Here is a 27,568-nt window from a genome sequence, read left to right as displayed (position 1 = left end):
CTTCTATGATTAGTAGTCTGGATCCGTTCCTGCTAGCTACAGAGGCTGCTCTGTGTGTGTGTGTGTACTCACCTATATACTCACCTATATGTGCTTGCAGGATCGAGCATTGACTCTTGGATTCCGCCTTTCTAGCTATCGGTTGTTTACAGCAATGACTCCTGTCCCATTTCCCTATCATACCTAGTTTTAAAAGTATGAATAGTATTTGCTTCCACAACTTGTTCCCCAAGTGCATTCCATTTTTCTACTACTCTCACGCTAAAAGAAAACTTCCTAACATCTCTGTGACTCATCTGAGTTTCCAGTTTCCACACATGTCCCCTCGTTCTGTTATTATTACGTGTGAACATTTCATCTATTTCCACTTTGTCAATTCCCCTGAGTATTTTATATGTCCCTATCATATCTCCTCTCTCCCTTCTTTTCTCTAGTGTCGTAAGGTTCAGTTCCTTCAGCCGCTCTTCATATCCCATCCCTCGTAGCTCTGGGACAAGCCTCGTCGCAAACCTCTGAACCTTCTCCAGTTTCTTTATGTGTTTCTTCAGGTGGGGGCTCCATGATGACGCGGCATACTCTAAGACGGGTCTCACGTAGGCAGTGTAAAGCGCCCTAAAAGCTTCCTCATTTAGGTTTCTGAATGAAGTTCTAATTTTCGCCAGTGTAGAGTACGCTGCTGTCGTTATCCTATTTATATGTGCCTCAGGAGTTAGACTAGGTGTCACATCCACTCCCAGGTCTCTTTCTCGAATCGTTACAGGTAGGCTGTTCCCCTTCATTGTGTACTGTCCCTTTGGTCTCCTGTCACCTGATCCCATTTCCATAACTTTACATTTACTGGTGTTAAACTCCAGTAGCCATTTCCCTGACCATCTCTGCAGCCTGTTTAAGTCCTCTTGGAGGATCCTACAATCCTCGTCTGTCACAACTCTTCTCATTAATTTTGCGTCATCTGCAAACATTGACATGTATGATTTCACTCCTGTAAACATATCATTTACGTAAATTAGAAAGAGGATTGGTCCCAGCACCGATCCTTGAGGTACTCCACTTGTTACTGTTCGCCAGTCCGACTTCTCGCCCCTTACCATTACCCTCTGGCTCCTTCCTGTTAGGTAGTTCTTCACCCATACTAGGGCCTTTCCGCTTACTCCTGCCTGCCTCTCAAGTTTGTATAGCAGTCTCATGTGCGGTACTGTATCAAAGGCCTTTTGGCAGTCAAGAAATATGCAGTCTGCCCAGCCTTCTCTGTCCTGCCTTATCCTTGTTACTTTATCATAGAATTCTAAAAGGTTTGTTAGGCATGATTTCCCTGTCCAGAACCCATGTTGGTGCTTGTTTACAAACCCAATGCTCTCCAGGTGCCCTTCTGTTCTGTGTGTGTGTGTGTGTGTGTGTGTGTGTGTGTGTGTGTGTGTGTGTGTGTGTGTGTGTGTGTGTGTGTGTGTGTGTGTGTGTGTGTGTGTGTGTGTGTGTTTTTGTGAAGAGAGGCAGGGTGTGTGTGCGTGTGAAGAAAGGCAGGGTGTGTGTGCATGTGTGAAGAGAGTCATGGATTGTGTGTGTGTACTCACCTATTTGTGTGTGTATGTGTGCGTGTGTGTGTGTGTGTGTGAAGAGAAGCAGGAACGAGTCTATTCTCTCTGGGAGATCAATTACATATATCAGAAAACAGTATAGGTCCAAGGACAGATCCCTGTGAGACTTCACTGGTGACGCCTCGCCAATCTGAGATCTCACCCCTAACAGTGACTCGCTGTGTCCAGTTGCTTATATACTCCTTTATCCAGTGGAGAACCTTCCCTTTCACTCCTGATTGCATCTCCAGCTTGTACACTAGTCTCTTATGTGGTATTGTGTCAAAGACTTTCTGGCAACCCAAAAATATAGTCTGCCCAGTTCTCTTTCTTGCGTGATTTTTATTGCCTGGTCATAGAATTAAATTAATCCTGTGAGTCAGGACTTGCCATCCCTGAACACATGCTGCTGTTGTGATACAAAGTTCTTTCGCTCCAGATGTTCCACTAGCTTTTTTGCACAATCTTCTTCATCATCTGGCATGGTATGCAAGTTAGGGATACTCACCCTAACTTCTGTTCAGTGCCTCCTGTCTATCCCCCCTTCTTGAATATCAGGAATACAATCGCCGTCTTCCAATTTTTTGGCAGTTCACCTGTTACCAGTGATTTGTTATATATACCATGAAGAGTGGCAGTCAGAGAGCTTCTGTTCCTTCCTTCAGTATCCAAGGTGAGATTCTATCTGGGCTTTTGTCACATCCAACTTTAGCAGATGCTTCCTCACCTCCCCACTGGTAATCACAAACTCATCAAGTGGTGTTTGGTTAGACATTCCCTCTCTTATCTCTGCGACTTCTCTTTGCTCTACTGTGAAGACCTCCTGGAATTTCTTTTCCAGTTCCTTGCACACTTCCTTGTCGTTTGTAGTGAATTTGTCTACCCCTATCCTCAGTTTCATTTCCTGTTCCTTCACTGTTGTTTTTCTCCTGATGTTGCTGTCTAGAAATTTAGGTTGAGTCTTTGCCTTGCTTGCTATGTCATTTTCATATTGTCTTTCTGCCTCTCTTCTCACAATAATGTATTCATTTTAGGGGCTCTGGTATCTTTCTCTGCTCTCTAGTGTTTTGTTATTTCTATAGTTTCTCCACGCTCTTGTGCTTAGTTGCTTTGCTAGCTTGCATCTCTGATTAAACCATTGGTGTCTCGCCTGCATTTAATTTTTTTCCTTGTGGACTGGGACGAACTTGTGTGTGTGTGAAGAGAAACATTAGGAAGTGATGTGGTGAAGGCAGACTCCATATACAGTTCCAAATGCAGATATGATTGAACCCAATAGGTTCAGGAACCTTTATTCTAATTGATTGTGGATTGATAGGCGGACCAAAAAGCTGAATCTCATTACCCGCAAGCACACCTAGGTGAGCACACGTATAGTTGTTTTCCATTTGCCATGAAAAGTGGTAAAATTTGGCCAATATCGCCAGAGAACAAGTTATTAAAATCCGGAGAGGATTCTTAATAGGTCATTGCACAAAAAAAAATCACATTAATGTGATGTATTAATGGAAAAATTCAGGAGTGTAGAATTCCTAGACTACAGAGCCAGAGTGGGGGAAAATGGGGGGGGGGAATGTGTGAAACCTTGGTTCAGCTTCTGTGGAAGCCTCAGAAACCCTAGAGGATTCAGTTGAATCCCAGGTTGCTATTCTTTGACAATGTAGTGGTATAGTTGTCTTAAGGCGTGTACATAAGTACCCCGAGCATAGGTTCGAATCCTTATTACGGCTCCTATTGATTTTTTGATAGCTCATTATTGGTTGCAATAAGCAATTAATATAAACAAACATAATAATTCAATCTATTTTGTTATATTAATTTCTGGAACAATTAAGTTTTGCGCTTATAAGACTGTAGAGGATATGACATGGTAGACATGGTAGACATGGCAGACATGGTAGACATGGTAGACACGGTAGACATGGTACACATGGTGGCAGATGTGTTAGTCAGAACATGCAGCCGAGGCCAGGCCTCACCCTCACTCTGTGTGGCACGAGTGATATTAATCTTCCAGAAATTCACCTGTTGTGGAATACTGACGCGATGTAGGAGCTGAGACTCAGAGAGCTCATCTATGAACCCATTTTCATTCTGGCCACGAAGGAAACATTAGTAATTGTTGACATCAGTGACGTGTTAGGAAGAGTGCACGTAATGTTCTCATAATGTGAAGGAACATGAAGGATTACAACAGTAGGACACTGCGAAGGTGCTCTTGACCCATCTCAAGAATTCCCTCTCAGTATCCAACCACAGCTGCTCGTATTTGTCCAGCCTCAGCTTGAAACACTCCAGGATGTGTGTATTCACCTAGTTATACTCACCTAGTTGTGTTTGCGGGGTTGAGCTTTGCTCCTTCGGTCCGCCTCTCAACTGTTACTAACTACTAATTTTTTTTCTCCCACACATACACACAGACACACACACACACAGAGAGACACACACACAGGTAGACTAGGGGCCTCGGGTAGACTGGGGCCTCGTAGCCTGGTGGATAGCGCGCAGGACTCGTAATTCTGTGGCGCGGGTTCGATTCCCGCACGAGGCAGAAACAAATGGGCAAAGTTTCTTTCACCCTAAGTGCCCCTGTTACCTAGCAATAAATAGGTACCTGGGAGTTAGTCAGCTGTCACGGGCTGCTTCCTGGGGTGTGTGTGTGTGTGGTGTGGAGAAAAAAAAAAAGTAGTTAGTAAACAGTTGATTGACAGTTGAGAGGCGGGCCGAAAGAGCAAAGCTCAACCCCCGCAAAAACACAACTAGTAAACACACAGGCACACACACACACACACACACACACACACACACACACACACACACACACACACACACACACACACACACACACACACACACACACATATATTGGAAGCAGCTCCGTAACAGCTGTCTAACTCCCAGGTATCTATTTACTGGTAGGTAACAGGGACATTCAAGGTGAATGAAACTGTACCCATTTGTTTCTGCCTGGTCCGGGAATCAAACCCGGACCACAGAATTACGAGTCCTGCGTGCTGTCCACTCAGTTACCAGACCTCCCAATACATGTGTGTATTACGCCACCTGCAAACATGATCTATTATTATCATAATTATTACTATAATAATAATTATCACAACTAGGCAAGCACAACTAGGTGATTAAAACTAGGTGAGCGCAACTAGGTGAGTACAACTAGGCGAGCACACTGTGTAAGGTCTCATGCGCACACCAGCCAGGCACCCGTCTGCTCTCCCTCCCTCCCCGTTATTTCCCACGCTTATATCCCCCCTTTTCTCGACAACCCTATCCTAGCCGCCACATTCTGCACCCATTCTCCTAGCCCTGCTAATGACAGGTGACGCCAACATGGGGGCTAGAAGCCCCGCCCCCTACCCTACTCAGAGCGAGAAAAGACAGGCAGCGAGCCGTCACCTCTCGCGAAGGTAGTTACCTTGAAGTGTTTTCTAGGCTTAGCGTTCCCGCGGCCCGGTCGTCGACCAGGCCGGTGGTCGGTACCGCTCTTATTCCCAACCCCTTCACACCTGTTTCACATGCGTAGATTTCCTACCCCTCCATGCATAGATCTAAGCATGGTGCCTCTAGATCTTACATGCGTAGATCTCCTGCCCCTCCTCTAGAGGCGCCGTGCTTAAATCTAGAGGCCCCCATGCTTTACTCTCTCTCTCTAAGCATGCATATACAACTCTATGCTTGTAATACATACACTTTCAACATTCACCGTTAATTTCACTTCATCATGCACACCCCCTGCACACTTGCTACACATACTCTCCCTGTCCTCACCATACACCCCATTTAAACACATGAGGACGTGTACCGTCCGCAGGGGGCACCTCTCACGCACTGAGATGGATCCCCCAAGGCTCACCTGGGACACTCCACGCCTGCCCAGCTGTCGCTGACGCTCTACGTCCTCAACTTCACTATAAGAAGTTGACTCAACTTCTGAACTATAGAAGTAACACATTATTTTGTGCTTAATATATTTTGCTTCGCATTCTCTTCGTTCCTGCACTCTCATACATCCATCTTGAGGTTATCTTGAGATGATTTCGGGGCTTTAATGTTCCCGCGGCTCGGTCCTCGACCTGGACCTAGATTCAGGACGCTCTGTGTATTTCTTCGTAAGTGGGTTTGCTACGAAGGTTCCTAAGTGCGCCCTAAGAAGATGCTTAGGTGCGATTCAATAAGGTATACTTAGGAAGAAAATTGTTGGTTCACCTGCGTGCCGATAGAGGTCACTACTGTGTTTCGTTTGGCCAATCAGAGAGCAGCAACATTCTTCATATTGAAGATTTAGCGCTGGCTAATCGGAGCTCTACTACCTCCTATTTACGTCGAATTTTCTTATAAAATTAGTATATTTCGAAGTAAAACAATGTTTTTTCAACTTCTACAGCCAGCACCGACATTGTAGTAAACAAATATGTTACATTTATTGTTTACCTACGTAATTCTAAGAGATACTGTGCAGCTGTCCTTGTTTCTCGGAAGATGCGCTGACAATTATTATATATATTTACTGAATTTACCCAAGGGCCACTAACTATCTAGTGACTTCGAAGAGGACAGAAAGCCGGCGGCTTGTTAAAGGGCCCGCCAATTGTCTTAATGATATTTTTTAGCTGGAATTTGGCATTTACGGCTTCAGCGGGTAGGCGGTTCCATGGGTTTATAGCCCTCTTGGTGGAAAAAAAACATCTGTTTTCAGTCCTACTTGAGAGAACATACTCTCCAACACTATATCTGTGATTGTCCTGTTATCAGTGACTTCATACCAAATGGTATGAGGTATTTTGAGCTCTGTAATTACTTCATACACTCAGGAATATTGGAAGATATTCTTGTGCTGCACCCAGATTTTGCCAGTGGAGGCTAATAGATCAGCATTAAGTATTTTGTTCTCTCCTAATTCCATGTATGACTGGATATCCTGTGAGGTGAGGATGTTGGATGAGCTTGTAGCTGGTTTTTGATCTACACTGTGTGGTCCTTTATACAGAATAGGGAAGCAGCACATTTCTGTGTATACCTAAACATGTTTAAAAATACATTGTTTCAGAGGAGTTTTGAAGAAGCTGGTAAGAGTAATTATAATATAATGTTTCCATGATTCAGCGCTTACCTCTTGTGAAAATTGCTTAGAGTTGTTTAGTCAGAGTTGATTTGTTTTTTGTATTGAGGCTGGTATTTTCTAAATTGATTCCATGTACAGTATGTCTTACCATCCTGTGAGATGGAAGTATTAGATAAACTTATAGCTAGTTTTTTATCTACACTGTGTAATATTCCATATAGAATAGGGTAGCAGCACATTGCTGTGTATACCTAATCTTCTTAATAAAAAAAATCAGTAATAAAGATTTTAAATTATAGTTTGTATTATTACAAATACAGTACTGTATTATCCTTATTAAATCATGTTGACCATGGATCATTAAGATCTCATGTTGATATGTAATAGTCATATTTCTTTTGAACTACTAATCCATGCTAATCATTCATTAAATTGTGCATTATGTCTCAATTTTTCATTTCCCTGGATATACTGTACAGTACAAAAAGATAGGATAAAAATAAACCAGTAATATTTCTTTCATTATATTTTTCATTTAAATAACTGCATCAATATTTTTACAGCTGACAGGATTTGTTTTACCATACAGGTGCATTATTTGTTAAAAAAAATTTGGTTTATTGATACACACAATGGTGCTACATAGCCTTCCCAGCTTGGTGCCTTCTTTTAATACTTACTGATTAAAAAATAAATAATAAATACATTTTATTCAGGAAAAGTACATACAGTTGATTTACAAACATAATGTTGGATTTATAGACAGAGCTAGTACATACAATACCTAAAGCCACTAATACTCATAGCATTTCGGGCAAGGTGTGGGGGGAAAAAAACACAGACTAAAACTTAATAGTAATCGGGATTAGGTATAAATTGTGTTGAAAGAAGGAATAAAAAATACAAAAAGGGGGTTAACATAGCATAAATCAGCAATTGCACATGTTGGTGAACAGCGTTGTTTAAAAAATAGCAAGACATGGGTTGACATTTAGGAGGCAAGTTAGGTTACATGGAGTTAATTAGGCAGTACTTGGTTTAACTCTTAAACTGGTTGAGAGAGGTACAGCCTTTGACATGATTCGGGAGGTCATTCCACATTCTAGGTCCCTTGATTTGTAGAGCACTTCTAGTTTGGTTATACACAGCCAAATTGTCTAACAGGAAGAGGTCTTGGACACAAATTTGTTCCATGCTAAATGTAGAGGAATCAGCTGAGTATTCCTCAAATAAAATAAGTTGCCTCAGCTTATAAGGTAAATAAAATAAGCATTTCTCAAATAAGTAGCTGCCTCACCTCACTGCCTTACTGCTACATAGCCTTCCCGGCATGGTGCCTTCTTTTGATAATTACTTGTTCCACACGCAAATTGTATAACAGGAAGAGGTCTTGGACCCCTACTTCTCTCTCTCTTTTTCAATAGTCTATATAGTCATAATTATAGCTTTAAGTATTCAATGAATAAAGTTTTTGATATTTTTACCCTTCTCCTTACCTAACATCATTTGTGCAGCATATTTTTATTTTATGTCTCACCCAGATTTAATTTCAAAATAAAACCAAATTAAATATATTAGAAATGGGTATGTATAGCTAAGGTACACCCTTACTACTAGGTGAACAGGGGCATTTGGTGATAGTAAATGATCCCATCAGGCAGGGCTCATCACCTTCTCTCATATTTCATGTTCACCAGTGTTTATTTACTTAATAACTACGGGTATAATATGTTGCTATTATAAAACTAATTCTACTATCATCAAACACATATTTACTTCAAGTTTCAAGCAGAGAATGCATATATAACTAACACGAAAAACTCCTCTTCACTAGATTCACCAGCTATAATATTTTGGTCATGTTCCAATATCATAAATCGATCTCAGTGTTATGTAGTAGAGAAAAATTACTTATATCCAGTTTACGTAAAGCTACGAGTGGTCCACACTTAAATCCCGGAATGAACTTACGAAGGTTTTTCCACTTAGGGTACCTACTTGAATACGGACGTAGCCGCCACGAAGGCGCTAAGAAGGAAAACGTTCTTAGCTAAGAGGAAAAACCTTCATAAGTACCTTCCTGAATCCGGCCCCAGGCCTCCACCCCGAGGAAGTTACCCGTGATAGCTGACTAACACCTAGGTACCTATTTTACTGTTAGGTAACAGGGGCATAGGGTGAAAGAAACTCTACCCATTGTTTCTCGCCGGCGCCAGGGCTCGAACCCGGGACCACAGGATCACAAGTCCATCGTGCTGTCTGCTCAGCCGACCGACCATACACACACTCCGTTCGTGTCTCCCAGTACCCTCACAGGTACATACTCTTACATCCATACACACTGTTAATAACTATCTACGGGCTCACCATAGCCCGTGTTACTTGGAACTTTTTGTTCCAAGTAGAGAATCTTTAACAACAACAATACACACTGTTCATGTCTCCCTGTACCCTGACTGGTACATACTCTTACATACACATACACTATTCATATCTCCCTGTACCCGCACTGGTACATACTCATACATCCATATACACACCGATCATGTCTCCCCGAGTAATAAGTTTGGCAAGTTAGCGAACTCTTTTTTTTTTGGGGGGGGGGGGATTTGTTGCTGACCTGGCACTTATTTTAGGGATAATTGTTGTCAGAGTTTGTTACTGCTGACCCATCACCCATTTTAAGACAAAAAAAATTCAGTGTCCTGTCTCAGGGAAATATTTCAGAGTCAATGTTCAGAGTAGTTTTATTAGTTTTCTAAAGAATTGTTATATATATAATATACATTCTGTTCCCGTTCCAGACTGAATTTTGTCAGAGTTTTATCCTCTCTGCGGTATTAAAGAACTGTTATGGAGAAAAATCAACTCGACGGACTTAAGCAGATATTTTTAACGAGTTCATCAGAAGTTAGTTCTTGGACCAACCTCTATATGTTAATAAGTTTAATTTCGCTATTAGTAGCCCAATTTTCGCCCAATTTAAAGTAGACATTTTTCAGAAGTAGCAAGAAAATATAATAAAGTTACCAAGCTCCAGCTCTTGTCCCTGCCCAACATCATTCACACAACTTCGTTGATATCTACATCTACCCAATTTCCCTGAAATGTAAATCTGCTGTATTTCGGACACAGTAAATAAATCAAAGCAATCACTTGGAGCGATCACTTGGGCTCCTGGCAATAAGATTCGTACTGCATCTATGATTGGTTGGCTGGATGAGATGATTTCACACTTTCATGGATTTAGTGTAAGGCCTAACTCCTCTCCCCTAGATTTCACTAGCTGAAGATCTCCTAGCAGGGATTCCTGTGTCCCTGCCAGGGTGCCATCGTCAAGGAACTGTTGAATTCGCTGGACAACCTGCTTGTGACCTCCTTAGCTGCCATGCAGAAAAGGAAAGGAGCAAGTGGGTCTCCCTGCTGGACACCTTCTGCAGAAACAACTTCATGTTCCCCAAACAACAGTGTCGATTCCCTACTGTACCCTGCTGAAACGAAAGGAAGTAGACAAGGAAAGCTGGTTCGAACTGCTTCCAGTACCACATCCCTTTTACCTGGTTGAAAGCCTTTTTAAAGTCTAATTTAATTAATGCCTCATTTTCTGGGTGGTCCTTGATATAGGCTCGTGCTGCATGAGCTGTTGCTTCACAGCCATGGGGGACACCAAAACCTAGTTGATGGGGTCGAAGCATCGTTGCAGCGTCTATGCTGATTTTTCTGACAGCTGCCCTAGCAACAAGGCGCCGAAGTGTGTTACCCACGGCAATGGGTCTGACTCCACCATCCTTCTTCTTAAGGGGACAAAGGGATGCTCTGAAGAAGAATGGTTTAATTCTACCTGGGATCAACCCGGAGAGACAGTCGTTAACAAACTTCGTGATCTCTGACAGTAGTGTCTCAGTAACTTCGCTGAGAACTGGGTTTGTCATCTCCTTGAGGTGCTGAGGTCTTACTCCAGTGTATCCCCTTGCTGAGCCTGGTGGAAATGACATGATGGCTTTGTATACCTCTGATGCTTGGATGAATAGAGGTCCCATGTCTGGGACATTTGTGTCCCGAGCAGTGGGTTCCCCATGGTACTCTGGGAGGGTGCTTCTCTCTCAGTGAGTCGGCAGTTGCTGTATTTCTAGGGGCGATTGTTTCTTCACTGGTAAGTAACCTAATTGCACCTACTGTGTTGCCCTCTTCAATTTTCTTGGGCACTTGTGTTCCAAGCTTAAAATTATTATTGGAACTCATATATATATATAAATATATATATATATATATATATATATATATATATATATATATATATATATATATATGAATGAAAACTCACACCCCAGAAGTGACTCGAACTCGGGTGCGAGTTTTCATTCGCATATAGTCCTGGGGACCATTCAGGCTTGTTTGCATATATATATATATATATATATATATATATATATATATATATATATATATATATATATATATATATATATATATATATATATATATATATATATATATATATATATATTATTAAATATGACCGAAAAAGTAAGATCAATAATTCTAACACGAATTTTCTCGAACTTTCTTATGTTCCTTTTCACTGTTGATGGTAATTGAAAAATCAATTCTCCAAAATTCATTTTTATTTCTAGTCTGACGCGACACTTGAGCGCGTATCGTAAAACTTATTACATTTTCAAAGAGTTTCAAAACGTTGAAACCCCTCCACTTAGGCTGTTGACCTTTGCCATTCGCCGAAGCGAATCTAACGAGTAGGTTCGGGGCTCTCACAACAATAATTTAGTTTGTTGTTTAGTGCTATATATTCAGCTCTAGACTCGAGAAGCAATCTTAATTTAATATTCGAGTGTGAAAGAACACTTGTAGGACAATATAAATGTGGACAATATAAAGTACTAACTACTACAACAACGAAATAAATATCGATGACGTTATTCGAAATCCTTCCTGTGACACTTTCAATGGCAGCTAGACACCAGCCCCTTGGACTGCATAATGAACTAACTCGAACATACGGTGTGACCATAGAGGAATCAATCAAGCAAACAAGACACGCTAATCTATAATCACAATTACAACATCGACACGGTAGGCTATGAGACACGTCTCCAATAACCTCTTATCCGTTCTACGCCTCTTGCAGCCAACACCTGCAATTGCAGTTGCAATGCAATCAAATTAATAGCCTATCAATGACATGACAATGACTAATGAGGTTACTGGCAACTGGCAACCGTCTTCAATTAAATATTTGCGTTAACACTTCGTCCCTCAGACGATCAACCATCAACAACAAATTGATTATGTTAATATCAGAGTAACATTTACATTAACTTAATCTTGTCTTCTCACAGACAAATCAAACTTGCAACTGTCACTAGTAACTCTGAAATTACACAACACTCTACCCGTCGAGCATTCAGTGAGTAATCCCCGTTAATCACTGTACTTCCAGACAGTTGATTAATCTCTGCACTAGTTACGTTAATTTACGTTATCTGTTACTATCGCTCAACGATAGTGAACTCCAATTATAATGTCCAAAGTGCTAAGGAGAACGGTAATCATTCGTGATTACCCTTGAGCAATTAATTACTATCCCGAAGATCGATAATTAATCAATACAAACACGTAACGTTTCACACTGGCTCAGCAATTTACATTAAAGGAATGAATTCCGTCTAGCCTTCCATACTCAAACCAGTTCAGGTGAATAATAACGATAATTAATCACCATGTTTACGTTATTTCACAATGACAAGTACCTGTTCTTCCAGACAGGTCAATAACGACGTTACGTTAATGGAACAATGGAGCCTTCGTGTGAGTCGATCACCACGGATTGAAGTTAATTACTTTGATTTCCTGGAACACGCCCCCTCCTTGTTCAGCCCGTTGATACCGTGAGGAGGGCTTAGTGGGCGGCTGTCGGAGTGTGATGCTCCTTGGGACAGTCCTCTGTCCTTTTGTGGCCTTGTACTCCTGCTGCTGTCCTCTCTAATTGTGCTGAACAACTTTTCCTTTTCCTTCTGTTTCGTTTTTCTTCCCCCTCTTCTCCTCTCTGCTTGTCGTTTCCTGCCGACCTTTTGCTTGGTTTGGTTATTCCTTTGGACTTCTTCTATTTTGACGCCCGGGTGCTTGAGGAAGCATACTCTTGCACCCGTAGAACTGTAGTACATAACGTCTCGAGCGAGGGGAACTTTTTATTGTCAATCCCCCTTCCGTCACTGAATCCGATCTCGACGGACTGACGGTTCTTAAGGTGGTGTTTGTGGGGCGTATACTCACGACGCACCCCTAGAGCGCCCCGGCTTGATCGGCGATAGCGTCTTGTTAGGTGTCCTACCTCCAATGGTGGCTCCATGGTGGATGTGGGGGCACATTTGAGAGTGAAAGTGTTTCTTTTCGTGTCTATGTTGTTGAATGTCCCTCTTGTACCCTCTCAGGCTCGTGGGGTGGGCGACCAAACCCCCGAGTCGGACTGTCTTGGAAGACCAGGCTCTGCAGCCCCCCCTGCATTGGGCCCTGACCTTGCTCCTCCTTTGGCCTCTCTGACTACTCCCCTCGGCTCCCCTCCCTCCTCTGTGGTGGGATCGAGCCCCAAGCCCCCAGTGGTGACTACCTCGTCCCCTGGCACGGCTCAGTCTTTAGTTGTGACTACTGCACCTTTTAACCCCTCTCTCTCTCTCTGGGGGTTCTCACCGCCGTCCTCGACACGGCCGCACTCGCTCGATTCCTTCCCGATCTGATGCCAATCAGGCCTTGTTTGGTCCCGCTTAGTGGGCCAAATGCTTTGATCTCCTCCCTCTTGATTCTGCGCCTCCTGACGATTTCTCCCTTCATAGGCACCTTGTTGATTCCGTGGATGCCTCTGTCACTTTCAACCCCACCCTCCTCAGTACACGTGTCGTTGCGGCTCCTTCTCAGGATGCGGCCTCCCGCTTGGCTGCTTTATCCTGCCTTGGCGAGACCCCGGTTCGGGTATCCAAGAACGCTCGGTTGAATGCCAGTGTTGGCACTATTCTAACACACAGTGTTAGCCCCATGTTGCAACCGGTGTTCGGAATATGCAGGACTGCCACGATGATATTCAGCATATCCTTGAGGCAAGGGCCATTCTGTCCTCCAGATAGACACGTTTACTCATCCCCCTCATGGTCGTCGCCGTCAGCCCCTTCGGGTTGTGAAGATTACTTTTGATGGTAGGACCCTTCCGCCTTCTGTCATTCTTGCTGGTGCAGGGTGCTCTGTCCAGAAATACATTCCTTCTCCTAGGCTCTGTAACAAGTGCTGGAGGTTTGGGCATGGCGCCCTCTGCTGCTCTGGGACTGTCTCTCTCTCTGTCCTTTGTGTGGGGGCGAAGGTCACTCTAAGTCGGAGTGCACTTCTCCCCAGGCTCGCTGCCTCAACTGCGGTGAGGCCCATCCTACCTTCTCCCGTGCCTGTATCCATTACAAGCTTGAGGCAGCCGTCCTCAACTTGAAGCACCGGGTGCTTTATCTTTTCCTGAGGCGAGGCACCAGATTCGCCGGCTCCCGCCTTATGTTAATGTCTCTTATGCTCGCGTGTTACGCTCTTCCTCTCCTCGTCCTTCCCACCTTCCTCAAATTCATAACCGTTTCTGGACTTTGCACCATGATACGCCCACTGCCCCCTCCTCTGTTCCTTTGAGTTCTATCCCAACGGGTCCCCCTCCTGGTCCTCTCTCTGGGGTTCCCCTTCTTTCTGCCCAGTTTGTCATGTCTCCTGTGTCTTCTTCCTCGTCTCCCTCCGATCCTCCTTCCCGTCATTCTCCTCCATCTATTGAATCTCCCCGCCGCCTGTCAGTGAGGGCTGATGTACATCGCTCTCCTAACGGCCGTCGTGTGTGCTCTCGTTCAGCTTCTCGTCCAGGCGTAAGCCTGGCTCCTCTCCTTCCTCCTCCCAGGCGGGTCAGAAGACTTTGCTTTCTTCCTTGGCCCCTATTTCTGTCTCTATCGCTCCTTCCCCTCCCATTTCGGTGGTTGCGCCCCCTGTTCCTGCTATGGAGGTTTCTTTGGCCCCCGCTTCCCTCTCGGTTGCTGCCCTTGCTGCCGTGTACTCCCCTCTGTCTACTCCCCTTCTTCCTACTGCTGTCCTTGACTGCTCCTCTCGGTTGCCTCCTCCTCTTCCTTCTCCGGACCCCGCCAGTCCACCTCAGGTCTGTTCTCCCACTTCCTTCCCTCCATCTTTGCTCTGTTTACCCATGCCCCCTAACCATGACTTGGTTGCCCCTGATCCCGACCCTGATCTTCTTTAACGTGCTATGTTGCTCTTTCGCATTTGTTTCTTCCTTGTTCTCTGTTGTTGTCCTTTCTCTTCTCGTCGATGTCTATTCTTCAATGGAACGTTCGGGGTTATTACGCCAATTTCCTTCAACTCCAACTTCTGATTTCGCGATTTTCGCCTTTTTGTGTCTGTCTCCAGGAACCGATGCATGGTGCTCGTCCTGGTTGCTTTCATGGCTATTCCTTTCTCTCCCCCCCCCTCCCAACAGCTGGGGAGGCTGGGGCTCCTAACTCTTCTGGTCTTTTGATTCGCTCCGATGTTCCCTTTGTCCTCTTACTTTTTTCCTTCGCCTCTCCATTGTTCTGCTGCTCGTATCTTTGTGGGGAAATGGTACATAGTTTGTTCCATTTATCTCCCCCCGAGTGTCCCGCTTTCTCTTCCTGATCTGAAACACCTATTGGACTCCTTGCTGGAGCCTGTGCTCCTGCTGGGTGATTTTAATTGGTGTCATTCCCTTTGGGGTGATATTCTGACGAACACCCGAGGTCGCCTTCTTGAGCCGTTTATCCTCTCTTCTTCCCTGTCTCTTCTGAATTCTGGTGAGCCCACGCATTTGGACTCTCGGACTCGCACCCTTTCCTGTCTTGATCTTTCTCTTTGCTCGTCTTCTCTTTACTCTGATTTCACGTGGCGAGTTCTTGATGACGTCCATGGCAGTGACCATTTCCCCATCCTTGTTACCTTTTTCTCTTTTCACCCTCCCCTCTCCTTCCCTAGATGGCAGTTTGCGAAAGCAGGCTGGGACCTCTTTACCCTCAGTGCTGCTCTCTCTTACCTCTCCCTCACTCTCTCCTTCTTTTTCATGACACTGTCTTCAACCCTGCCCTCCGCTTTATTCCTCTCGGGGTCCATGGAAGTGCATTCCCTGGTGAAATGCAGACTGTGCTCGGGCTGTCCGCTGTAAGCGTGCAGCCTGGAAGAGGCACCGCCGTCGGTAGACGGCCGATACTTTTCTTTTTTTTCGGAAGGCGAGTGCGGTGGCCCTTAGGGCCATCCGTATTGCTAAACGTGAATGTTGGGCGTCTTATGTCTCCACCATTACGTCCGAAACTCCTCTGCCACATATCTGGAAGCATATCTACAAGATAGTGGGTAAGTTCGATCCCGATGTTTTACCGGTCTTTCACCTCCGTGGTACTCTTGTGGCGGACCAGTTGCAGGTCGCTACCGAACTGGGTTCCCACTTTTCTTCTGTTAGCTCTGGTCTTCATCTTCACCAATCTTCCAATCTTTCCTTCTTCATAAACCTGTCCTTGAGTCTCGTACTTTAGATTTCTGCACTCGTCTTCAACTTCCTTATAACGATCCCTTCTCTCTCTCTGAACTTCATTCTGCCCTGGCCCTCTGCGGTTCAACGTCGGCGGGCTCCGATTGTATTCATTATGAGATACTTCGCCATCTCCCTCCGTGCACGTCTCAGTATTTACTGAGTCTGTATAATCGGATCTGGGAGTCGTCTTAAGTCCCTGAGGACTGGCTCGATCCCGTTTTCCTCCCTGTTTGCAAACCAGGGTCTCTGGGACCTCATCCCCTAAGGACTTTCGCCCTATTGCCCTCACAAGTTGTGTCTGCAAACTCTTTGAACGTATGGGTAACGTTCGTCTGATGTGGTTCCTGGAACACCATCACCTCCTCTCCCCTTCTCAATTTGATTTCCGCAAGTGCCGCAGCACGACAGATGTCCTGGTGAATTTGGAGGTCAATATTCGAATTGCTTTTGCTGCGAAGACCTCCGTTGTTGCCGTCCTTTTTGAAATGGAAAACGTTTATGACACCACTTGGCGATATCATATTCTATCCCAGCTTCATTCTTTTGGCCTTCGTGATCATCTCCCTCTCTTTCTCCGCAGCTTCCTCTCTCGTCGTTCCTTTCGGGTGAGGCTTGGTACCGCTCTCTCTGCCTCTTTTCAGCAATACGAAGGTGTGCCACAGAGTAGTGTTCTGAGCACTACTTTTTTTTTGGTTGCTTTCAATGGTCTTCTTTCCTCTCTTCCTTCAGCCGTCTTCTCCGCTCTCTATGTCGATGATCTTACCCTTTTCTGTCAAGGTGATGATTCGCCTCTCCTTCAGCGGCGGCTTCAACTTGCGATTGATGCCGTGTCGTCTTGGGCCACATATCTTGGCTTCACGTTCTCTACTACTAAGACATGTGCCATGACTTTTACTCGGAAACGGGTCGTTTTTCGTCCCTCTTTGTCACTTTATGGTCATCCCTTGAGTACAAAGATTCCGCGAAGCTTTTGGGGTTATTCTTTGACACTCGTTTGTCTTGGTCTTCCCATATCTCTTACTTCCGTGTTGATTGCTCTAAGGCCCTTACCCTCCTTCGGGTATTGTCCCATACTACTTGGGGAGCGGATAGGCGCACTCTCCTTGCTTTACATTAATCTCTCGTCCTATCTAAGCTCGATTATGGTTGTCCTGCTTACTCATCTGCTTCTCCTTCCACTCTTCACCGTTTTGATGCTTTGCACCATACTGGGTTTCGCCTCAGTTTTGGTGCCTTTCATCGACTTCCCTCCTCAGCTTGTATGAGGACAGGAGGACACTGGCTTCCTATCTCACCAGGACCGCAGGGATGGCTGCTGTCTTCACAATGTAGCGCGGTCCTTGCGACATCCTTTCTCTCGCCTCTGTCGTGCTGTAACTTTTACCCCTCCTTGTTCCTGTTCCTGTTCCTCTTCACCGCCTCCTACTTTCGGTCCGGTTATCTTGCTTACAGGATTCTCTTTCTGTTCGTATTTCTAATATTTCTCCTCGTGTAGTTCCTTCCTTGCCCCCGTGGAGAGTCTCTTTTCCGCAGTTTTGAACATCCTTGACTCGCATACCAAAAGCTTTTATCCCTCCTACGGTTCTTAGACGCTTTTTCCTTGAGCACTTTTCTTCTCACTCCCACTCCATTTCCATCTTCACCGATGGGTCTAAGTCTGCAGACGGTGTTGGCTACTCTGTTGTTTTTCCTGATCACACTTATATGTGTCGCTTACCTCCGGAGACTAGCATCTTCACAGCGGAGCTTTATGCTATTCTCTATGCACTTTGTTTCCTGCTCTCTCGTTGTCAATCTTCCTTTGTAGTTGTTGTTGACTCTCGTAGTGCCCTCATGGCTCTCGTATCCTTTAATCCGGTTCATCCGGTGGTTGTCGAGATCGAGCATTGGCTGTTTCTTGTTCACAGTAAATTTAATTCGGTTGAGTTTTGTTGGGTTCCCAGCCATAATGGTGTCTCTTTAAATGAGCGTGCGGATGCTGCCGTCAGGGAGGCTGTCAGCTCTTGTCCCATCTCTCGTAAAGGTATTCCTTATTCCAACTTTTACCCGGTTATCCAATCCTCCATCCTGACCCATTGGTAGGCTTGTTGGTCGTATGTTACTGGTAACAAACTACGTTCTCTTAAAAGTTGTGTGTCCTCGTGGCCGTCCTCCAACCACCGTAACCGGCGATGGGAAACGGTTCTGGCGAGGTTGTGTATTGGCCATACTCGCTTAACTCATGGTCACTTGATGGAGTGCCGCCCTGCTCCTTATTGTCCTAATTGCATTGTCCCTCTTACAGTCGTGCATATCCTTGTTGAATGTCCTGACTTCCAGGACGAGCATGTGTCTTGTTTTCTGACCATCCCCCGTGGTCGCTTGTCTCTCGATATTATTCTTGGTGACTCGGATACTTTTGATATCGTTCGCCTTATGCGTTTCTGTTCTTGTATTGGCATCCTTGGTGATATTTAGAGCCCTCTGATTGTCCTGCGCATTTGATGGTGCTACATAACCTTCCCGGTTTGGTGCCTTCTTTTTGATAATTACTTACTTCCTGGAACACATCAGTTACCTGCCCATTGACTGATACTTACGACAGACAATACTCTAATTCTTGTCCGGCTTATGGCTAGGCGCCCTGAAACTACCGTAGCTGTTTCCAGGAGAATAATTAACCCAAACGCATCTTACGTTACTCAAATTGTTTGAGAACAATTCTCTATAATCAATGGGTGTTCCCTTGGAACACTGCAGTCTACACTAAGGAAACGAACATAGGAATGTGCCTAAATGCCAACAGCGACTGCCCAGACAGGTACAAGAGGAGTGTTGTTAACGCATATGTCGACCGTGCTCTAAACCACAGCTCAGAATGGAAGCAAGTCGACGAGGAACTCTGTAGGGTAAGGCAGGTCCTAGTCAACAACGGCTTCTCCAATGGTTTCGTCGAAGACATCATAAGAAGGAAAGTGAAACGCCATGCAACCTCTGAAGAGACAACTAACACAACACCAATACCCCCTATTAGACTATTTTACAGGAACATCTTTTCCACAGCTCATAAAACAGAGGAAAGGGTCCTGAAAGATATTGTTAATAGAAACGTTATCCCTACAGACAAAAATCAGAGGATACAACTGACGATTTACTATAAAACCAGAAAAACGGCCAGCCTACTCATGAGAAACTCTCCAGACACAAAGCAGAACGCTTTAAAAGATACCAACGTCGTCTATGCCTTCAAATGCCCACTTGGGGACTGTAAGCTCCAAAAAACCCAGTATATAGGCAAGACAACAACATCTCTTTCTAGGCGTTTAACGATGCATAAACAACAGGGCTCCATTAAGGAACATATAATCTCTTCCCACAACCAAACCATCGCCAGAGAAATCCTAGTAAACAACACAGAAATCATCGATAGATACAGCGATAGCAGACGGCTTGACGTTTGCGAGGCACTACACATTAAGAAGTCAACACCAGTAATCAACAGCCAATTAATGCACAACTATATTCTACCCACCTCAAGACTCCGCTCCAATATAGAAGCATCAAGAAATATGGACCAATAGGCTTTCTACAATCACTTCCATTTCAATACCCATTGTATCGTGTTTTGTCTTGTGTTGATGAAATTAATACCCTATTAATGCCACCTCTTGTTCTGTCTTGTGTTGATGAAATTAATACCCTATTAATGCCACCTCACCCCATCCACCTCACTCAAATGTAGATATAAACAAAATCGGAGATGCGTAAGTTCTATTCAGTTGTGTATTTGTAAACTAAAGTCTTTGAAAATGTAATAAGTTTTACGAAACGCGCTCGTGTCGCGTCAGACTAGAAATAAAAATGAATTTTGGAGAATTGATTTTTGAATTACCTCCAAAAGTGAAAAGAAATGTACGAAAGATTGAGAAAATTTGTGTTAGAATTATTAATCTTACTTTTTCGGTCATATTTAATAATATATGTCTACAGGAAAGACTGCTACCAAAATATACTAATATATATATTTATATATGCAAACAAGCCTGAATGGTCCCCATTACTATATGCAACTGAAAACTCACACCCTAGAAGTGATTCGAACCCATACTCCCAGGAGCAACGCAACTGGTATGTACAGGGACGCCTTAATCCGCTTGACCATCACGACCGGACATAAGGAAGTGATAGCCGAGGCTATTTGAACCACTTCCCCGCCGGCACTCGGATGGTAATCTTGGGCATAGCATTTTATCAAATCACCTCATTCTTTGGGGCACACATGAGGAACACAAATGCAAACAAGCCTGAATGGTCCCCAGGACTATATACAACTGAAAACTCACACCCCAGAAGTGACTTGAACCCATACTCCCAGGAGCAACGCAACTGGTATGTACAGGGACGCCTTAATCCGCTTGACCATCAAGACCGGACATAAGGAAGTGATAGCCGAGGCTTTTTGAACCACTTCCCCGCCGGCACTCGGATGGTAATCTTGGGCATAGCATTTTATCAAATCACCTCATTCTTTGGGGCACACGTGAGGAACACAAATGCAAACAAGCCTGAATGGTCCCCAGGACTATATACAACTGAAAACTCACACTCCAGAAGTGACTCAAACCCATACTCCCAGGAGCAACGCAACTGGTATGTACAGGGACGCCTTAATCTGCTTGACCGTCAAGACAGGACAAAAGGAAGTGATAGCCGAGGATATTTGAACCACTTCCCCGCCGGCACTCGGATGGTAATCTTGGGCATAGCATTTCATCAAATCATCTCATTCTTTGGGCACACGTGAGGAACACAAATGCAAACAAGCCTGAATGGTCCCCAGGACTATATACAACTGAAAACTCACACCCCAGAAGTGACTCGAACCCATACTCCCAGGAGCAATTCAACTGGTATGTACAGGGACGCCTTAATCTGCTTGACCATCACGACCGGACATAAGGAAGTGATAGCCGAGGCTATTTGAACCACTTCCCCGCCGGCACTCGGATGGTAATTTTGGGCATAGCATTTTATCAAATCACCTTATTCTTTGGGGCACACGTGAGGAACACAAATGCAAACAAGCCTGAATGGTCCCCAGGACTATATATAACTGAAAACTCACACCCCAGAAGTGACTCGAACCCATACTCCCAGGAGCAACGCAACTGGTATGTACAGGGACGCCTTAATCCGCTTGACCATCACGACCGGACATAAGGAAGTGATAGCCGAGGCTATTTGAACCACTTCCCCGCCGGCACTCGGATGGTAATCTTGGGCATAGCATTTTATCAAATCACCTCATTCTTTGGGGCACACGTGAGGAACACAAATGCAAACAAGCCTGAATGGTCCCCAGGACTATATACAACTGAATGGTCAAGCGTGATGGTCAAGCAGATTAAGGCGTCCCTGTACATACCAGTTGCGTTGCTCCTGGGAGTATGGGTTGGATTCACTTCTGGGGTGTGAGTTTTCACTTGTATATAGTTCTGGGGACCATTCAGGCTTGTTTGCATTTGTGTTCCTCACGTGTGCCCCAAAGAATGAGGTGATTTGATAAAATGCTATGCGCAAGATTACCATCCGAGTGCCGGCGGGGAAGTGGTTCAAATAGCCTCGGCTATCACTTCCTTATGTCCGGTCGTGATGGTCAAGCGGATTAAGGCGTCCCTGTACATACCAGTTGCGTTGCTCCTGGGAGTATGGGTTCGAGTCACTTCTGGGGTGTGAGTTTTCAGTTGTATATAGTCCTGGGGACCATTCAGGCTTGTTTGCATTTGTGTTCCTCACGTGTGCCCCAAAGAATGAGGTGATTTGATAAAATGCTATGCCCAAGATTGCCATCCGAGTGCCGGCGGGGAAGTGGTTCAAATAGCCTCGGCTATCACTTCCTTATGTCCGGTCGTGATGGTCAAGCGGATTAAGGCGTCCCTGTACATACCAGTTGCGTTGCTCCTGGGAGTATGGGTTGGATTCACTTCTGGGGTGTGAGTTTTCAGTTGTATATAGTCCTGGGGACCATTCAGGCTTGTTTGCATTTGTGTTCCTCACGTGTGCCCCAAAGAATGAGGTGATTTGATAAAATGCTATGCGCAAGATTACCATCCGAGTGCCGGCGGGGAAGTGGTTCAAATAGCCTCGGCTATCACTTCCTTATGTCCGGTCGTGATGGTCAAGCGGATTAAGGCGTCCCTGTACATACCAGTTGCGTTGCTCCTGGGAGTATGGGTTCGAGTCACTTCTGGGGTGTGAGTTTTCAGTTGTATATAGTCCTGGGGACCATTCAGGCTTGTTTGCATTTGTGTTCCTCACGTGTGCCCCAAAGAATGAGGTGATTTGATAAAATGCTATGCCCAAGATTACCATCCGAGTGCCGGCGGGGAAGTGGTTCAAATAGCCTCGGCTATCACTTCCTTATGTCCATTCGTGATGGTCAAGCGGATTAAGGCGTCCCTGTACATACCAGTTGCGTTGCACCTGGGAGTATGGGTTCGAGTCACTTCTGGGGTGTGAGTTTTCAGTTATATATATATATATATATATATATATATATATATATATATATATATATATATATATATATATATATATATATATATATATATATATATATTTATATATATATATATATATATATATATATATATATATATATATATATATATATATATATATATATATATATATTTATATATATATATATATATATATATATATATATATATATATATATTTATATATATATATATATATATATATATATATATATATATATATATATATATATATATATATATATATATATATATATATATATATATATATATATATATATATAACTGATTAGAACTTGCGTTTCCCTGATTTTATATCTACATTTGAGTGAGGTGGGAAGGGTGATGTGGCATTACATTTGAGTAAGGTGGGAAGGATGATGTGGCATTAGAGGATATTAATAGGGTATTAAAAGTATCAACACAAGACAGAACACGAAACAATGGATATTGAATAGAAGTGTTTGTAGAAAGCCTATTGGTCCATATTTCTTGATGCTTCTATATTGGAGCGGAGTCTTGAGGTGGGTAGAATATAGTTGTGCAATAATTGGCTGTTGATTGCTGGTGTTGACTTCTTGATGTGTAGTGCCTCGCAAACGTCTAGCCGCCTGCTATCGCTGTATCTATCGATGATTTCTGTGTTGTTTACTAGGATTTCTCTGGCGATGGTTTGGTTATGGGAAGAGAACCATAACCATCCATCAGAACCATCTCTTCCCATAACCAAACCATCGCCAGAGAAATCCTAGTAAACAACACAGAAATCATCGATAGATACAGCGATAGCAGGCGGCTAGACGTTTGCGAGGCACTACACATCAAGAAGTCAACACCAGCAATCAACAGCCAATTATTGCACAACTATATTCTACCCACCTCAAGACTCCGCTCCAATATAGAAGCATCAAGAAATATGGACCAATAGGCTTTCTACAAACACTTCTATTCAATATCCATTGTTTCGTGTTCTGTCTTGTGTTGATACTTTTAATACCCTATTAATATCCTCTAATGCCACATCATCCTTCCCACCTTACTCAAATGTAATGCCACATCACCCTTCCCACCTCACTCAAATGTAGATATAAAATCAGGGAAACGCAAGTTCTAATCAGTTATATATATATATATATATATATATATATATATATATATATATATATATATATATATATATATATATATATATATATATATATATATATATATATATATATGTGTGTGTGTGTGTGTACCGGCTGACAGCTGTAGCCTAAAGCTATCAAAACGTTAATGGAACACTAAGAAGATCCACACTCCTTAATTTACTGGGTGAGTGAGGCCGCCACCGACACGTAGAACCAGTGGAAGTGAGCTGGTGTAAACCCAAACCCTCAAAATCAGTAATGCAATTTATAATGCATACAATGAACTATTTACTGAATGACAGAAACAATCATACATTTGAATTTAAAGGAGAGAACATGGAAGAGATTGAGATAAACGCAGGGAGCATGTGGAGAACACGTCTGAATTGGTAGAGGATGGATGGATGGATGGAGGAAATTCTAAGAATGGGTAGCGAGACGAGAGGAGAGCACGTAAGGACGTGTAAAGGATTGAGGAAGCTTGAAAGAAGCAGTAACAAGAAGTGCAGAGAACATGTTAGGACATGTAAAGGATGGCTGAGGAAATTGTAAGAAAAGTGAGCGAGGTGAACTGAGAACGCATTAGGACATATAAAGGATGAAGACATTGTGTATTTACATATGAGTAGTGCCATAATATGATAAGATTGATGATAATAGCTGTTAAAGTTTCATGGAACATGCAAAGAAAATGAAAATATGTTAGAGAATGAGGTGAACGCAGATAATATGCGGGGAATATGAGTTGAACTTCCAGAGAACATGAAAATATAAAAGAATACATAAAGTACACAAAGCACGAACAAAGAACTGGTGAAAAATATTCTAAGAACATGACAAAGAACACAGAGAACATGATGGAAATTCGAAAAAACGGAGAAACGGGAGAATATGAATTGAACTTGAAGAGAATATGCTGAGAACATGAATAATGTGTAACAAGTTGTACAGTGAATATGCTGTGAACATGGAGAGAACACACAAACATGGTAAACCTATTAGTAATAGTTATATTTCGAATTCTTGCGGGGCAGAGTTGGGAACGAGAGAGAACACACAAGTTGTGTGTTCTCTCAGAACTTTTGGGGGAATTGTGAGAGAATATGGGAAAAGCCTGTCGAGATTGATGTGAGAGGGACCAGGGAGATACCAGGGACTTGTACTGAACTAAATTAAAAATTACTGTCTGCAAATTAATTCAACTAAAACCTCTAGCTAGGGTTGTAAATCCTAGCTCCTCTTTTCCTAATGACAGATTGTGGGCTGTAAGGGGCAGGTGGGGTGAATGAATTAGTTGATAGATTGATTGAAGATCCACAGTCCACCTGCCGACAGGGATCTCACATCAGCTTGTACTTTATACAAGGATAAGCTTTAATAAATTCAGTTCTATGCTGAACACTGGCTCTGTTTAAATCAGAGATTTAAACATGTAGATAGTCTAGCCTAGCACCATAATTATTAACAGCTAATATATTCTTATACTATAACAACAATTGTAAAAGTATAATAAATGACTTTAAATGAAGTCTAAGTACTGTTTCTAAGTACTAGAAATTATATTAAATTAAATGAACTTATATGATAACTTAAAAAATAACTAAGCAAGCAATTGTTAACTTAATTTATATATTCAAATATATATGCAGAGGTATTTATATTCACTTTATATAATGAGGTACAGTCAGCCTGACTGAATCTTTTCCCACACCATGGACACTTATGAAGTTTTGTTTATTTACAGTGACTGAATCTTTTCTTACACAATGGACTCTCATGAGGTTTTGTGCTTGGATAAAGATTCAACTGCTGCACTACAATATTAATAAACTTACTGAAATATGAGGCGTTGCCTCGCTTTATAACCGACAGACAGACTTATAGGATATTAACCCTTAAACTGCGCATGGCGTATATATACGCCCTGAGTAACATGTCCCATGGTGCGCATGGCGTATATATACGCCATAGGGTGCCAGGCCTGATTCAAATGGCCCGCGGCTACACGGGGTTCACAGTAGCTTCCTCAGGGCTCTTGTAAGCAGATGCCATTTAAAAAAAAAATCGTGGGCAATATTCTCAGGTGTGAGAGGCACAGTACTGTTGGAGCAACCAAGGCCGGCGCACACAGCATGAGCGAACAGCATTGATGTTCAGCTTGTGACCACAGCATCGCCGAAAAATGTCAAAATAAATATATAATTGTTATTATTTAGCGATGACAATATTACAGATGACCAATGACTGTGATATAAATAACCAGGGTTGTGATAATAGCAGGATTGTTGTAATAATTAGCGCTGTGGGAGGAGTGATGCTGAGAGACGGAGGGAGACAGCATCGTTTACTGACTGTGTGGCCACCTGTTATTGTTTGCATTCACCATACCAGCTCAGTGGTTCTCTATGGTGAACACAAATGTAGATACTTATATATAATGTGTGTATTAGTGTAATAACAGCACAACTGGTATTGTTGTGGGAGAAAGTTTAGTGCGTGTGTTGAGGGAGTGGCAGCGAGTGGCTGGCTGGTGTGTGGCGGTAACTCCTCGTTGCTTTTTGACTCTCAATACCAACTTAGTGGTTCGTTATGGTGACTAAAACATGCCAATACTTATATATAACCTGTGTATAGAGTGTAATAGCAGCAAAACTATTTGTTTATAGTTTTATAAACATAATAATTGAATCACTAATATGCACATCATACTTTTGAGTATAGCGATTATTAACCACTTTTATTATATAAATATATTACAATACACACTATTGAATAATATTACTGCAAAAAAACTAAGAAAAAATAAATCGGAGACATTGAAACAATTAGGTAATAATATCTTTGTGGCAACTCCCACCTGTCAACGCGGGTGACGCTGACCGGGTCTGACGACCGCTCTGTCAACGCCCACTTTTTGCCAGACTTCCTCGGTCAATTGCGCCCAAAATATGTCACCTACGATTTTTTTTTATTTTTTCCGTGCTCAGGGGACACAAATTAACATGTTTAGAAGACGAAAAAAATTTTTTTAATTTTTTTTTTTCTTGCGCACAGGGGTGTAAATGTCCCAAGGACCCCTGAGCAGTGTAAGGGTTAAAGTCATACAAGCATACAATTGGCCAATTAATATACTAAAATAACCTACAATATACTTCTCTGAATACCGGAGTGCCTGTCTGACAGTATGCCAGACTTGATAACTCTCTTGTCACGAGTTTAGGCACTATATTTTATATAACAGCTTTGCTGTAGATAGTTCTTGTAGCGTTGCTATGTAATTTTCCTTTAACTGCAGTTGCAGAAAGATGAGGGTGGAAACAGTCACTGTGTGCTCCACTATTCTCTCTTATTTTATATAAATGTTCTAGGAATTTTCCCTATAGATATTGTCCATGTACTCCCCCAGTTCTAGAGAGTGTTCACTGGTGATAAAGATATTTAGATAAGGTGTCCTGAGCTATTAATGCTAACTAAGGATCCACCACACTTGTTCACTGTGTTGTAAACAAACGTGCTCTGCCCGCAGGGGGTGGTGGGCGCTTCTTCTTCCCCAGATGCTCCTCCTTCTCCCTTCAGGGGTAGCTTTCAATGAATATTGATTGATTATTTTTACTGTCTAGACTTCTGATTGAGATAAGATGTGATTATTATATAATAATATATAG

The 27,568-nt window shown here is 43.1% G+C and overlaps 1 protein-coding gene across 1 annotated transcript in view; it reads left to right on the top strand.

Moving 5' to 3' along the window:
* Nucleotides 1-27,568, top strand: part of LOC123767801 (thrombospondin type-1 domain-containing protein 7B) — a 1,125,288-nt gene that overhangs the window by 824,502 nt on the left and 273,218 nt on the right. The window lies entirely within an intron of this gene.

Source organism: Procambarus clarkii, chromosome 67, assembly GCF_040958095.1.
Source record: "Procambarus clarkii isolate CNS0578487 chromosome 67, FALCON_Pclarkii_2.0, whole genome shotgun sequence".
NCBI classification, from domain to species: domain Eukaryota; kingdom Metazoa; phylum Arthropoda; class Malacostraca; order Decapoda; family Cambaridae; genus Procambarus; species Procambarus clarkii.
Note: the sequence above shows the minus strand (reverse complement) of the source record. Positions and strands in the feature narration are given on the sequence as shown.